The sequence below is a fragment of the Entelurus aequoreus genome, linkage group LG11, assembly GCF_033978785.1.
Source record: "Entelurus aequoreus isolate RoL-2023_Sb linkage group LG11, RoL_Eaeq_v1.1, whole genome shotgun sequence".
Taxonomy (NCBI): Eukaryota; Metazoa; Chordata; class Actinopteri; order Syngnathiformes; family Syngnathidae; genus Entelurus; species Entelurus aequoreus.
The window spans coordinates 36,236,997-36,243,066 of NC_084741.1; the positions used below are offsets into that span (position 1 = coordinate 36,236,997).

General features: G+C 40.2%; 1 protein-coding gene across 2 annotated transcripts in view; it reads right to left on the minus strand.

The window, feature by feature from the left end:
* Positions 1-6,070, minus strand: part of LOC133660046 (rap guanine nucleotide exchange factor 5-like) — a 40,881-nt gene that overhangs the window by 34,395 nt on the left and 416 nt on the right. The gene's annotated exons all lie outside the window — the stretch shown is intronic.

Consider the following 6,070-nt stretch of genomic DNA (forward strand, 5'->3'; position numbering starts at 1 on the left):
TGTTTCGGGCACGTCCGACCGATAGGAGGCCACGGGGAAGACCCAGGACACGTTGGGAAGACTATATCTCCCAGCTGGCCTGGGAATGCCTCGGGATCCCCCGGGAGGAGCTGGACGAAGTGGCTGGGGAGAGGGAAGTCTGGGCTTCCCTGCTTAGGCTGCTGCCCCCGCGCCCCGACTTCAGATAAGCGTAAGAAGATGGATGGATTAAACTATTGTTTACCCAAACCCCCACAATTTCTTCTAAGGGCAATAGTTGTCAAACTGAAACTCACAAAAATTTTATAAGTCTAGTTTGATATACATCATTGTTCTGTTCCTTTTTCTAGAAAGTCTAGTTATTGGTGGTAACCACTTGACAATGCCGTATTTGGATCACAGATATCGGCCTTAACGAGGACCTGACTGTACGGTGCACGCGCACGCATTCTACATCGGTTCACCCTTTCAAAGTTCCTCTTCTGAGCCATCAGTCAGTGCAACACTCAGATCTGTGTGTGCAATTAGATGTGCAGACGGCATGGACGAGGTTGCGCTTATTTCACCCCTAATTGCCTTTTGTACAGAAGCATCAAGCATAACTTCCAGCCACCTTATCAGTGTTGTATAGTGTGCACATACTGTAAATATACAATATTGTGCAAAAATCTTGTTCTTATGACATTTATTAGTGATAGTGATAGTGAAAACCGTCTAGTACACAGGAACAGATGTCGGGGGCAGGTCTTTGCAATGTGGTCTATTTAGTTTTATTTGTTAAATGCATTTTATATCCAATTGTAAATTGTGTTTTACACACTTGGGAATGATTCTGAGGTATTTCACTGCAACATTGACTATAAGTATGTATGTGATGAATAAAAGTGTAGTGTAAGGGACAGTCAAACAAGGTTTTCTGTCTCCTATCAAAACAAGGACACAAGTTAATTTCTTTTAACTGAGTTTATCAGTGTAGCTTCTGGTCAATATGCAAACAAACCTTTCCTCACAATGAATTATTGATCCAGCGGGAGTACACATACTGAGCCATGTGGTTATTGCAGCAACAATCAGGTCTCTGGAGCAAAATTCCTCGTAATTGGACGGAACTCACATGCCCTTAGATGACCTCGACTTTACTGCTAAAGTCCTCACAAAATGGACTCTTGTCTGTAGAAGAGTACTGTACACACTACTGGAGAGTTATGTGGGAATAAATGCTTTATTGGCTTTCTTTGGGTGCCAAATGCATTCCACTGGCTGGAGGGATCCATCTGCATGGCTGTGTGATGCTGCAGCAGCACTGGCATGCATGGTATGGAACACCCAAAGGGACCTGGGAGTTGTCAGTCCTGACATAACACACATTGGGTCAAAATTCCTCCTGGGGTTGTGTGGGGAAAAAGACAGCAAAAGATTCAAACACCATCTTGGTTTTCAAAGAACCATTTGATGTTGACTTAGTTATCCCCCAAAAGTACCTCTGTTCTCATCGGCTTAGCTCTCATCATATCACCAGAATGTGCATGTTATGTAAAGCATGAGCATTTGGTCAAACATTTGCACAGGAATTTGCAGTGAAGAGCATGTTATATTAAGAAGTCGCCACATCCAACTAGATGACATATCAAATATAAATCATGCAATGGGAAAAAAACATCCAAAGTAAATAAGATTGAAATTGATTGCATAACGGTCAGTGCATTCGACTGAAATAGTCATGCAGTCACCATCTGGGTACTCTAAGCTCTTTGATGCCCAGATTTAGATATGTACAGTATATGAGTAATGTATGCATGTAGCATCATTGGATTACTGTGAACTATTGCATTAACTGGATACTCATCTGCATAATCTCTATATTTCTATCTATGTCAAGTATTTAATAAGGTGTGCAAATTACTGTACATGCACATGTAATTGGTAAAGTTCATTTTCCACAATGTCATACAGATTAGCTATGGCATTTCTCAGGCAAAATGTCGCTATATTAAATAACAACAGAGATAAAGAGATTTAGTATCTGAAGAAAAGGTCGGGGACCTGACACACACAACTCCACCCTGAAAGGCTACATAATGTCTGTACATGGTGCTCTGGCCCCCTTACGTCAATGCTTCCTGCAATTGTTGCACAGTTTAGTACATGGAACCAGGCGGCAGGAAGCTGAGCTCAACGTGAGCTCAATGTGAGCTCAGCCAATCAGAGGCCATCATTTAAAAAGTGCTGATTAATTTTGATATTGTGATGTGGTCATACTTCAGCCAATCTATTTACTATTTGTTCAAAACTCTTTTGAACTCCATTTAAGTGGCATGAACAGTAGATGAAACTCACTCACGCTACAGTACACACATCAAAAGGGACTGGAGGTCGGCTGTAATGGCTGACCTCCAAATTTTAACTACACAGTCGACACTCTGGGGGCCTTATACACATGCATGGGGGGGTTGGGGTTCGGGAGTACGGCGCCCCCCTCATTGCCTCCTCAGCCGGTGCGGGCTGCGGGGACTGCGATCTGTTGGCCTGCCATTCCCGGGGATAGACCTCGCGGAGGGTGCGAGGCTTTTATTAATTTATTTTTTATTTTATTTTTTTTTAAAAACGTTTTAGTTTTATGTGGCGTCATGCGAGTTTCGCTTCCTGTTGGGAGGGGTCCGTGCCCGTGTGGTCTGTTGTGTCTGTGTTGGTGACATGATGCAGTGTGCTGTGTCTCGGTTGTTTGGGCGGTGGTGTGCATGTGTGGGTTTGGGTTGGGGGGGCGGAGTCTTTTGGTGGGGGAGGTGTTGATGTCTCTTGTTTGCGTGTTGGCGTTCAATAGTGCTATTTATATTGGTATTTGTATTGCTCCATTTGTAGTGTAATAATGCTCATTGTCATTTCTGTGTTAATATTTATTTCACTAACTGCTTCTTTGCTATCACTTTTAATATCATATTTGTACATGTCCTATTCGCTGATGCTGTTCTGTTGTTGTTGTTATTATTGTTATTGTTGTGTTTGTTGTTGTTGTCTCTTTGAAAACTAAGGAAGGAAAATAATTCAAAAGAAGGAACAACAATCCTTAACAAAAATTTGAGTTTCTTTTTATTCACACTGTTAACTATCTGCACACTCTGGAAACGAGTAGCAGGACAAGATAATTAATTTATTGACAGTGCTTTGTAAAGCCGGTGTGTTTACTTTGCAATTAAGTAAACGCAGTCTCAAAGAAATATAACCTGCGGAGGCACTTTCTGATGAAACATCCACCATTCGATGTCCGGCCCCTGATCCCTTGGGCTCTTGCATCTGCGGCCCCTTTCATTATGTAGTTGAATAGCCCTGTTATAAGCGCTAACACAGACAAACTTTTTTTTAGCGGCGCATTGATAACAGAGAGGTAACTTGCTTGTGCTGCAGCATTGAGCCAGCTGATGTCCTGCTGCTTAGATGAGGTCGCGTCTCAGCTCGTCAAAGTTATTCTAGATTATAAATCATGCCTCTCATCTGGATAATAGGAGGATTTAGCCCTTAATCTACAAATTCTTCATCTGTGACGTTCAATTTATACCTGGAGACAAAGACAAAGACATGACAATGGAAGACGGTGTCTGCAGGCAGCAAGTTTTCCTTTTAACCCTTTGTGTGAATTTTTATTAATTCTTCATCCAAACAGGAAGACACGAACATCCTATCAGTCATCATAACAGTGAGACTAGACATTGTTTAGCAAGCGATGGTTTCATTATGTTCGTAGTTTGTATTTGTTTTTTAGCACTTAGCAATACTGCTACATGATGCTTAGTGTTTCACTAAAGCTAGATCTGTTTAGCACACAGCTTCTAAAACTTGTAGCTCATCCTCCCTATATTCAGGCTCAAAAATATAAGGTTCTGGATCATAATTTTCCCAAAGTAATCGTTGTTGGTGCACACAAAGTCTGCATGATTAGGGTTGTTTTTGGTGGGGAACGGATCAGTGGTTCCAACCTCTACGTCATGGACCACATGACTGGCTTGCTCATTATCTCTTAAAATGGCTCGCAAATCTCCGTGATATTGATACTATATAGATCATATCTATTTTCTCACAAACTGTGTAAGACTTTTGGTGTTTTTCCATTCTACTGGTACTTTAATGTCCAAAGAAGTATGTCCACCTCACTGTGACATCACAATGTAGCCAGACTGCAAACATCCCGGACAAAGGCATCCAAAACTGTGTGCAAGCTCACACCAAAATGCATGGACCCTGTGTTTAGACACTTTGGCATTGTTTAACAAGAGTATCCAACATTGTAACAACATTTATAAGTCATACCACAAAGCATACCACATCATGTGTCAAACAAGATGGAGGCAGAGTTATGATGACTATTGGAATATGCTGACTGGAGTTTAAAGACATTTGCTGACAGAAGTAACAAGATGTATCAACTTAAAACCTTTGAAGGCACATATGTTGAATATTATTTGATGGCTAAGTCAGAGGCCAAGGCATGTGCACAACCACCTGACCTTTTGCCCTGTGTAAATATAATGTCTTTTCTACTGGATCCCATTTTTTATATACCTATAAAGATAACACAATTATAATCTCTGCCATCAGTTACCCCAGAATATGTTTTGATATCTGTTGGGGCAAATGTTTGAGTTCCTGTCAAAATTCCTCCCCAAACTGCTCGACTGCATTCACCATCCCCAACGGCCCCCAAACCACCCTCTCCTTCTCAAATAACCCAGAGCCTACTACACAATACATCTCCTCTAATACTCTGCATCAGGCAGACAGGTAAAAACAATATTTGTGAAATACCTTGACGTTTGTTGCAAGATTAACCACAACATTTGTGCCGCTGAAAATATTGTGAAGTAACTGGTATGATGTGTCCGAAACAATATAAAAAACAACTCAAAGCCTCGTCCAGCTGTTTACTGACGCTAATGTTTAATGAAGAGAGAGAAGGCGTTTGTATTTCAATATATGGCAAAATATCCTGGTAAAATATGTTGTTTTTTTCTTTGCTTTACCAGTAAGCGTCATAACCATTGAGCGGTACATTCTGATAGGAGAGTGAACAGGTAGACAAGTAATAAACAGTTTAACTGTTCTATAAGTTAGAAAACTTTGTTAGTTTTGTTGTAATTAAATTCCTAATTATTGAGATGAAAGGTGACCTATATGCCTGATGAGATGTATCTGTTGTCGATTATTGGTGTGATGCTGCTTATGTTTCAACTCTGTCATGAAACAGTGAAAAAATGTTTGTGTTAATATAAGTTTGTATTAATTGCAATATAAGTTGAAAGTATCCTGCAGCGATGTGTATTACAATAGTTACAGTTGTATGATACATTTTCCTGAAGGGTGCCCTTTTTTATGGCTTTAGCACCTTAACCCCAAAAATGTCTATGCACGTGCCTGCAGAAGCCTGATATCAAGCCAATACAGCATGCATTTCGTGTAGCGAAGACAAAAGTAAGGGCCTGGCAAAGCCGCAAGTGAAGGCTTGGCAAAGCATCTCCAGGGAGGAAAGTCAATATTTGGTCATGTCTACGGTTTTTAGGCCTTGGGCTGTCAAAGACTTCAAATATTATCCATCCAAAATATTAAATATCATAGTGACGTTTCCAATTACGTAAAGCCAATTGTATTTATTCAGCAAAAATTGACAGTAAAGACTATCTCCTGGAACTTCACATAAGGAGCAGGTCAAGAACCACACCTCTCATACATACCATGTGAAATATGTCAATTGTCCAAAGAAACTTATTGTGAAAATATGTCCAAGTGCATCGGAACCTGACTGGATGTTGTAATTTTTCCATTTGTGAATGTCATTGCAATGTCTCTAATTATTTGCCTATTGAGTTGTGATAACATAATAATATCACCATAGTATTTATTGTTAATCTGCTACCATCATCCCTTGATGTTTATGCAGCTATCATATCTCATTTGTTTGCTTCACACTCTTAACATCATTTTAGACAAGCGCATCATCACTCATGCTGCAACATTACACATTCCATTTAAGCCTGGATTTAAAATGGACTTAATGAGTAATGCTATAATGACATCATTAGACTGATAGGAATATATTCTCATT